The 9,876-nt window shown below is 40.2% G+C and overlaps 1 non-coding gene across 1 annotated transcript; it reads right to left on the minus strand.

Annotated features, from left to right (window-relative positions):
- Window positions 1-8,551: 8,551 nt before the first annotated feature.
- Window positions 8,552-8,658, minus strand: LOC131228306 (small nucleolar RNA R71). Its single transcript, XR_009162815.1, has one exon. It is a non-coding gene; the product is annotated as a small nucleolar RNA R71 (small nucleolar RNA).
- Between the last annotated feature and the right edge of the window lie 1,218 nt (window positions 8,659-9,876).

Here is a 9,876-nt window from a genome sequence, read left to right on the forward strand (position 1 = left end):
GGTACTTTAGAACTTTAAGTTACCCAAATTTAAAAGGTACGACGACATCGGCTATCATACATCACATCTTAAAGCATTCTGTGGAGAATTGAATGCAGTGGCAAGATATGAAGTAGCGCTTATCCGCCTATTCCAAAAATCTCTGAAGGGCGATGCCTTAGAATGGTTCACTTCCTTGGATTGCCACAAAATCAAGACCTAGGAACAACTATCGCAGGCATTTGTTGACAAGTTTGTCTACAACTTCAACATGGCTCCCAAAAGAGTAGACTTGATAGCCTTGAGGCAGAAGGGCAACTAAACATTATCGGCATATGTAGGGTGATGGAAAGCAATGATTGATAAAATGCGCACCCTAAATCAAGACCTAGGAACAACTATTGCAGGCATTTGTCGATAGGTTTGTCTACAACTTCAACATGGCTCCCAGAAGAGCAGACTTGATAGCCTTGAGGCAGAAGGGTAATGAAACATTATCGACATATGTAGGGTGATGGAAAGCAATGGCTGATAAAATACGCACCCCAAATGACGATGATTAGCAAATCTCCATGATCATCCATTCCATGAATCTGGGCATCTCTGGATATATGATCTCACATCCCTATGCGAACTTTACTCAACTCATCCATCCTAAAGCATAAGTGGAAGCAAGAATACATGCATGAACAATCTCCCCGTGGCCTCATTAGGCTACTCTAGTCAAATGGCAACGTTATTGCAGAAACAACTCCTCACTCCATTACAATCAAAACCACCTCCAATTCCTCTATTATTGAACTACGATGAGAACAAGTACTGCGAGTTCCATCAAGGATGACATCATTTAATGGAAAGATGATTCTCCCTTAGGCATGCAATTCAAGATCTTATCAACAGTCAAAAGATCTCCATCTCAACCCCTGGGACTATGTCAACGGGTCCCACAAACATTCTCCAAAATCCTCTACCACAGCATCCATCAGACCTCATCTCATCAAGAGATCCAGCTGTCAACGTCCTTGAAAAGGAAAACATTGATCGTTTATTCACTTCTCTGTGGTCTATCCATACTATATCAAGAGACTGCTGAAATGCACCATTGGTCTTGCAAGGGGCACCCCGGATCCCTCTTCCAACAACCAAGCTGGTAATCCTGTAAGGAAGTAACACTCCTTATCAGTCATGGGAATTAGTGGTATTAGAAGGAGCACCCTATAACTTCGATCCAGTCATCATGGAAGGGGTACCCTTAGCATACGAACTGGTCGTCTTACAAGGAACAGCAAGAGAAATCACTGATAGGCTGCTAAGGGCCTGTTTGGCCTGGTGAATCCCATGGGATTAGGAGGATGGGATGGATTTTAAGGTAATGATGGTGGTGTCAGTGGATTGATTTAAGATCCATGGGATTGCTATATCCCAGGACGAGTTCACTGGGTCTGTTTGGCACGCCTAACATATCACGGGATTTTACCTTCCAATCCGTCCAACCAAGGGATGGGATCAATTTTAAGGTAATGATGGTGATGTCAGTAGATTGTTTTAAGATCCATGGGATTGCTTATATCCTGGGACAAGTTCACTGGGTCTGTTTGGCTCGTCATGCATATCCCGGGATAACGCGATCCCATCCCTCCTAATACCGTGGGATCGGTTCGGCCAAACAGGCCCTAAGGGTACCGTTCCACATGCCGCATTAACTAGCACATGATAGGAGAACTCCCTGACAAGCACCAATAATGGAGGGAAGACCTTTCTTCATCCCATGATAGTCTCCGAACACAAGTGTAGTCAGGCCACAACCTAACCCTCATATCATCTATGAGGACGAGCCTCACCATATCCCATTTAGCACAGGCAACAGTGTGGTCTTACAGACGAGACCTCCATGCATGGAAGAGACCATGATTATTCCTACAGCAACGACACAACTCCCAACTCAACCAGTGATGTTTGAGGAAGAGCCTCCATACGACAAGGCGGTCCCTTGACACTATCCGGAGTGTGACAAAGTGAAGAGCTTGAGCATTAACAGACGAGGTGATAATGGGGAATCCAAAGGCACTCCGTTAAAGCCAGGATAGGAGACATCACCTGATGTAGCAATGCAACTCAAGATGATCCCTAGTTAGGTATCTGTATGAGAACTGCTATGCACATCACGGACGCACTGAGAGCTATTCGCTAAAACACTGAACACATCACCTCGAACACTCCATTGGAGATTATTGTGCTGATGATTGGGCAACTCCTTGCATTGATAGCTATCACTTTCATAGACAAAGAGCTTCCTCCCGATGGATGATATCATGGAAGGTGTCCCAATATCGCCCCATGATATAAGAACCTACGAGTCTTGCCGATCCTCATTGATAATGGCTCAAGTCTGAATGTGTGCCTACTCCAAACAACAATTCCCCTTGGGATCAATCCATCATCTTTTGGGCCAAGCAACATGAGTGTTAGAGCCTTCAACAACTCTCACCGAACTGTAGAAGAAGAAGTGGACATCGTGGTATAGATCTGTCCGGATATCTTGGTCATCACCTTTCAAGTCTTGGATATACCTATATCCTTCAACATGCTGCTAGGAAGGCTATGGCTACACAAAGTCGGAGCTGTCCCTTCCACTCTCCATCAACGGGTGAAGTACATCCTCGACAACAAGGTGATCTCTATCCTAACTTAACCAGAGCTTGTCATTCCAGGTGACTACGGTACAGAAGAGCCAGATCTTCCAGTCGTTGACATCAAGCATTCAGAGAAAGACATCCCTTACCAAAGTTTTAAAATCGAAACTGTAAATATAATGGTTAATCTGTCACCGATGAGTGCGGAGTATGTCTTCTTACTAGTTGAATGACAAAGCTTCATGTATCATGCAAAGAATCACTCTAGAGCAAGGGCTGTAGAGACAACTTATAACAAGTGAAAATGGGGACTGGGGTACAAGCCTAATCCCAAAGAAAAATAGAGGAAAAAGAAGTTTTGATGCATGCCTATCAACTTCTTCAGACCTGGGGATCCATGCAAGGAGGAGACATCAGAAGGATCAACCGCACCACACAAAGGTACCCCTCTATGCCAGAATGAGGCTCTATAGCCCCCTATCCAGTGGTATACAATCTTAGGGCCATTAGGGAAAGAACTACTTGCACCAGAAGAAGAAGATGCCTCGAACCAAGAGCAAGATCAAGTGCATCACTTAGAAGGATATCAGGATGCCTTGATACCTGTCATCACAGCCGCAACTTCAACTAACCATGAGAACACCCTGTCTATCTCATCTTCAATTAACTAGGGGAACACCTTGCCTCAACTTCAACCAACCATGGGCACACCATGTTATCTCAACTTCAATCAACCAGAGGCACACCCTGCTTGTCTCAGCTTCAATCAACTAGGGGCACACCCTGCCCGTCTCAGCTTCAATCAACCAAGGAGCACACCCTGCCTGTCTCAGCTTCAACCAACCAGGGGCACACCCTACCTTTCTCATCTTCAACCAATCAGGGGCACACCTTGCCTATCTCAGCTTCAATCAACTAGGGGCACACCCTTCTTGTCTCAGCTTCAACCAACTAAGGACACACCCTACTTATCTCATTTTCAACTAACCAAGGGCACACGCCCTTTCTGTCTCATCTTCAATCAGCCAGGGGCACGCCCTGCTAGTCTCAACTTCAACCAACCAGGGGCACACCCAGCCTATCTTAGCTTCAGCAATTAACTAGGGCATGTCATGCCCGCATCGTATACATCATCCATTAATAGCCAAAGAGGTCTAGCCTCCAGTCAAGGCCATAAGGGTCCAATCCATTGGTGGAGCAAGAAGAGCTCCAATGCATGGTAAGTGACCTAGGAGGGATTGAGTGCAACTCGAATCCTGAACCTGACGAAAGGGATTTAAGGTCATTGGGGTAGACCATGATTCTCTATTTAATACATTGACCCCTACCTCTATAAGGGAGGGAACGTGGGGTCTCAACTAGACAATTACACCCCTAACCATAGAATCAGCCAATGAACCATCCAAGGGTGCTGGTTTAAAAAATGCCAATTTAAATAGCATTTGGCATCCTGAGCTAGGTCAAGGTCAGTCATGGTTTGCAATGTAGGCCTGCTCAGGGTCCCTTGGAACCTTAAAAAAAATAAAATTAAAGATCTTCAGGATAAATCCAAGAGCTTTCCAAATCATACATTCAATAATATGCCTAGTTCGTCTGAAGTGCCACATGAGTTCAAAGCTGACATATATGTTTTCGACTTCGAGTTAGACTTTGAACTCATTGGTCTGGATGAAGTTTAGGGTGGGGGAGATGATAACCTTGTTCCTGAACATGAGGATCTCCTCAAAAAGTTTAAAACCAAAGACAATGTCATAGCCAACTACTTTGAAGTAGTAAATTTGGGAACCTCTGAAGTCCTTAGGAAAGTACACATTGGAAAATCCTTACCGGCAGAATACAAGCAGAGAATGATAAAATTCCTAACTCCGAGATTGTTCAACTTCGCATTCTCATACGAAGACATGCCGAGGCTTAATGAAAAACTCGTTATACACCATCTACCAACAAATCCATAGATGAAGCCAGTAAAGCAGAAGCTTAGAAGTATAAAGCCAGAATGGGCCCTTAAATTTTGTGATGAAGTCATTAAACAATACAATACGAGATTCTTGGGGGTCTCTATGTCGTTCAGTCTAAAGAACGCATGAGCTACATACTAGCAAGGAATGATAACCTTATTCTATGATATGATGAATAAGGAGATGGAAGTATATGTTGATGATATGATCGTCAAGTCTTGCATGATTAAAAGACACTTTGCATACCTGAACAAGCTCTTCAATATATTAAAAAAGTATAAACTCTAACTTAACCCTCAAAAATGTGTTTTCAGTAAAACCAGAGGTAAACTTCTTGGCTTCATAATTAGTGGGGAAGAGCTCAGAGTCAACGAAAATAAAGACAAGAGCCATCATTGAAATGTCACCTTCAAAGACAAAAAGAAATCTTTAACTTCCCCGACAGAATCCAATACATCAGCCACTTCATTGAACAACTCACTCCTATCTGTGAGCCAATATTCAAGCTCCTTCGAAAGAATTCGCCTAAGGAATGGAGCGATGATTATCAAGCCGCCTTTGATCACATTAGAAGATATCTCATGAATCCTCCAGTTCTAATGCCACCAACTCTCGGACGACCTTTACTATTATACATCTCGGTAGTAGCAGACGTCATCAGTTGTATCCTCAGCTAGCACAACGCAATAATAAGGAACAATACATATGCTATCTAAGTCGTAAGTTCATCGATTACGAGACTAGATATTCGACACTTGATAAGACATGCCTAGCCCCAGTATAAGAAACTCAATGACTTCATAAATACATGATCACATATCATATCCTTCTCCTCGCTCATATGGATCTGCCTAAATACCTGTTTGAGAAGGTGGCACTTGCTAGAAGGATATCTAAATGGCATTTACTTCTATCTGAGTTAGACATCACTTATATTACTAAGAAGGCAATCAAGGGACAAGCAATCGCTGATCATCTCGCTGCCCGTTCACTGCCCGATTATCGACTATTGAAGTCCTTCTTCCCTGATGAAAATCTCTTACTCATTAAGGAAGAAGAAGAAAGAAAGCCAGACGAGAGGACGCTATTCTTCGATGGCACAACAAACTCCAAGGGAAGTGGAATCAGAGCTATCCTCTACTCTCCTAACGATGTCCTAATTCCTATCTCCAGGTGAATAGTATTTGAATTCACCAACAACATGGCATAGTACAAAGCTTGCATTACTAGTATGAAAGAAGTCATAATCTTGGGCATAAAGAAGCTATGAGTGTTGAGGGTCAAATGTTGAATATTATTCCCCATTTATATCTTAGTTTTATGAATATGATACTACTTAATGTCCTATTTTATTCATGTTTGTGTTGCAAGGTGAATTGAAGAGCTTAGATTGGAAAAGGTGTTAAAAGCATGGATTTGTCGCTCAAAGATCACCAAGGCAAAGAATGGATCTTAGGAGACAAAGATTAAAGATTTCAAGGTCCCAAGATTCAAGAAAACTAAGTGGAGAAGGAACAAAGTCGAAAGAATAAGTTCATAATTCATATTGACTGTGTTATCGATCACCGTTTGATGACATTGAAGACATATTTGATGACATCAAACACGGGTCGATGACATCGAATTTATGAAAGAAAATCTTGTTGGTTGTTGGACAAATGGAAGACATTTTTTGATGACTCGAGGACTTGTTTGATGACTCGGAGACTTGCTCGATGACATCGAATTTTCTGTCAATTTTCAGCAAAACTCGCTGGACTGTTTTGGACGCATTATCGATTCTTCGAATAAGGCTCGATGACATCGAAGGTAGGTTCGATGACATAGAAGATTACGTATTCTGGATGAAGTTATGCAGTGTGGAAAAAGCACGTATAAAAGTCACCTTTGATGACATTGAAGGCAATTCGATGTCATCGAACCACTTACGTAGAGTTGCACGGAATTACACAGAGTGCATAAAATTCAGGCAGTTTCCTAGTTTTTTCAAAGAGGTGCAAAAGGAGGTGTTGTACAACTATAAATAGGAGTCCCCAGGACATCCCTGGGCATCTATCTAGGGTTTGAAGGAGTAAAACACAAGGGTGGAGAGCCATTGCCAAACGTTTTTCTTCTTTCTTCCTTAGTTTTTATGTTTTCTTCTAGGGTTTTAGATCCAATCATGTCCATGGTTGGCTAAACCTCTTAGTTAGGGCTAAGAGGTGAAGCTTATAACACGATGGGATGTTTCTATTGCTTTGATTCATGTTTATATTGAACTCTCTTTGATTCTAGTTTGATATTTAAGGAATACTTTCAGTTTTTAATGGTTTGTTGTGACTTAAATTACAAAAGACTTGCAATAGGTTTGAGTATTTTCTTTTCATGCTTCGAGATTGTGAAATTAGAAAATCCCATTGTTCACCATCATCCCATGGGCATGGTTGGATGATGGAATCCCTTTTAATCTTCATAATTCTCCTATGTTTGATTGTGAAATTGGTATATCCTGTTGTTTGCCATTGTCTCCTGGGTGTGGCTAGGTGATGGAATCACTTATAGTTCTCACAAATCTCATCCATTGACAATTAAGTCAAAGAAAGTTCAGATTTGGTTTTATTGAGATATTTTCCAACCGGATGAGATGGGACTCCGATTCTAATTGTGTTCTTAAATCAAGCATAGATCTCCCTGATTGCTATAAGTGGATCCTTGGAAACCCTAGTTCTCACCTTTAAATTTACAAGTTTTAAATAGATAATTCACAATTACTCTCTCTACACTTTCAAATTTAGGTTTACATCTTCTTATAGTTCTACTTCTAGTTGTTTTCAGAAGACACACAAGATTAGTCCCTGTGGATTGGACCTCAGTCTCACAGAGATTATACATCGCGACCTTACACTTGGGGTTATGAAAAAGTTTTTGGCGCCGTTGCTGGGGATTAACGGTTGTGTTTTTCTGAGATTAACTAATTTTGGAATTAGTATAAGATTAGGGTTTTTCTACTTTCTATTTTTAGGTTGGGGTTTTTTCTAAATTGTTTTAGAAACTAACTTAATTTTCTATTTCTAGGTTTATAAACTTTCCTTTTCTGTTTTTAGAAACTAATTTACTTTCTAATTCTAGGATAAAAACTTTCTTAATTTGTTTTTATAAACTTTCTTTTTCTGTTTTTAGAAACTAGTTTACTTTCCTTTTCTGTTTTTAGAAACTAATTAACTTATTTTTTTTGTTTTGAAACTTTCCTTTTCTTTTTTAGAAACTAGGTTGCTTTATTAGTTCTTTTTTTTAAGAAACTAATTCACTTTCCTTTTTCTTTTGAAGGATCTTAATATAGAAACTTCTAATTTGGTAATTTCTTTCTATTTCTAGATTTCTATTTCCCTCTTTCTTTTTAGGTTTAAGTTAGATTTTGAAATAAAGGGTTGAGAGTGTTTCATGCCCAAGTGGGTTCGTGATAACACTTGACGTCTCTTGAGTGAAGGAGGATTGGTTGAGGGGTTATCTATCTATCACAGGATTAGACACCACTCGAGATCCATAGAGTTAACTGAAGTTATGGCTGCCAATCAACCTCTAGATCCACCTCAACCTAGGGTTGAGAAAATTTAAGATGAGAATGAGGTGCATCAAGCACCCCTGCTTCATACTTTACGAGATTATTTACAACCGGCGGGGGTGAGCACACCTTCATCCTTGGTTTTTTCAAAAAATACAGGCCATATGGATATCAAGTCAGGGGTGATCCAACTCCTTTCAAAATTCTATGGACTTGAATATAAAAATTCATATTTACACATGAAAGAGTTTGATGAGATCATAACCACGTTATATTTTACAAACGTGTCTGAGGACATGGTCAGGCTAAAAATCTTTTCCTTCTCCTTGAAAGAGAAAGCTAAGACGTGGTTGTATTTACTACGTCTATGATTTATTGGCAGATGGAATGACATGGCAAGGGAGTTCATTAAGAAATTTTTCCAATATCATAAAACAAACACCCTCAGAAAATCAATCATGAACTTCGCCTATAAGGAAGATGAAACATTCTTCCAATGTTGGGAGCGGTTCAAGGATCTTGTCAATTCATGCACACAACATGGTTTCGAAACTTGGCAAATAACAATTTTTTTTTATGATGGGTTGACTTCTTCCATGTGCCAAATGGTCAAGACAATGTGCAATGGGGAATTCATAAATGAAAAGGTCGATGATGTGTGGGATTATTTTGACAAGCTTTCTGAAAACACACAATCATGGGACATCTCCCCAAATTCAAGCTCCACTTCTAGGCCTACTCAATCAAAGGAGAGGGGCAGGATTTATCTTCTGAAAGAAGATGATGATATAAATGCTAAAGTGGCTAAATCACAGAAAACTCGAGGCCATGAAACTAAAGAAGGAAAATGCTATGGAAACTGTTTGCGGTATTTGTGCTTGCAACATTCACACAACTGAAAATTGTCTAACAATACCTGTTTTTCAAGAGGTACTGAATGAGCAATCTAATGCCGTGAATAATTACCAAAGACCTTTCAGTGGATCCACTTCAAATATATATAATCCTAGCTATAGAAATCATCCAATCTTCAGTTGGAGGAATGGACAAACTGCTTCTCCTCAAGGATTCCCTAATCAGATTCTAAATCAAGGGAAACCTCAAGAGGGTCTAGTTCTAAAGCATCTTCAAAATCTAGAGCGTTTTAATCAGGGTGTGTTACAAACCTTTCAAGACCTTACAAAGGCCATACAAGGGCTTGAGAGAAAAAAATGCGATTGGGCAAAAGGGAAACCTTCCATCTCAACCTCTTCCCAATCCAAAACAATAATATGAAGTTAGCGAATTGAGCTCTTCAAATCAAATGGAACAAGTGTAACGCTCCGACTTTTCAGGACCCAAGTATATGACCCATTTCCTAAAAACCCAAATGTTAACCTTAAAGTATGGTCAAATTCGAGTGTGTATATATATATATATTTCAACTATCAGAGTAATTGGATGAGTGTAGAATGGACAAGTAAGTATAAAAGAAAATTTTTGATTACATTTAGAATATACAAGAGGTTTCCTGTAATGACTTATATAAACTAATGTCTACAAATTAACAAATTCATGGATTTTACAATTTATACAAGAGAGATAAAAAATGCATATAAAATCTAAGTCACAAGATCACACAGCGCCTCATAGCAATACAGCCATACACCCTTGGCACTTATACCCAGCTCCTCACCAGCCTGAAACTGAATATCACCTGGGCCACCTGTTCTACTTGTATAGTTATATATTTGATGGATGAGTGACCAACTCAGTGTGAATTCCC

This window comes from Magnolia sinica, chromosome 15, assembly GCF_029962835.1.
Source record: "Magnolia sinica isolate HGM2019 chromosome 15, MsV1, whole genome shotgun sequence".
In the NCBI taxonomy this organism is placed as follows: Eukaryota; Viridiplantae; Streptophyta; class Magnoliopsida; order Magnoliales; family Magnoliaceae; genus Magnolia; species Magnolia sinica.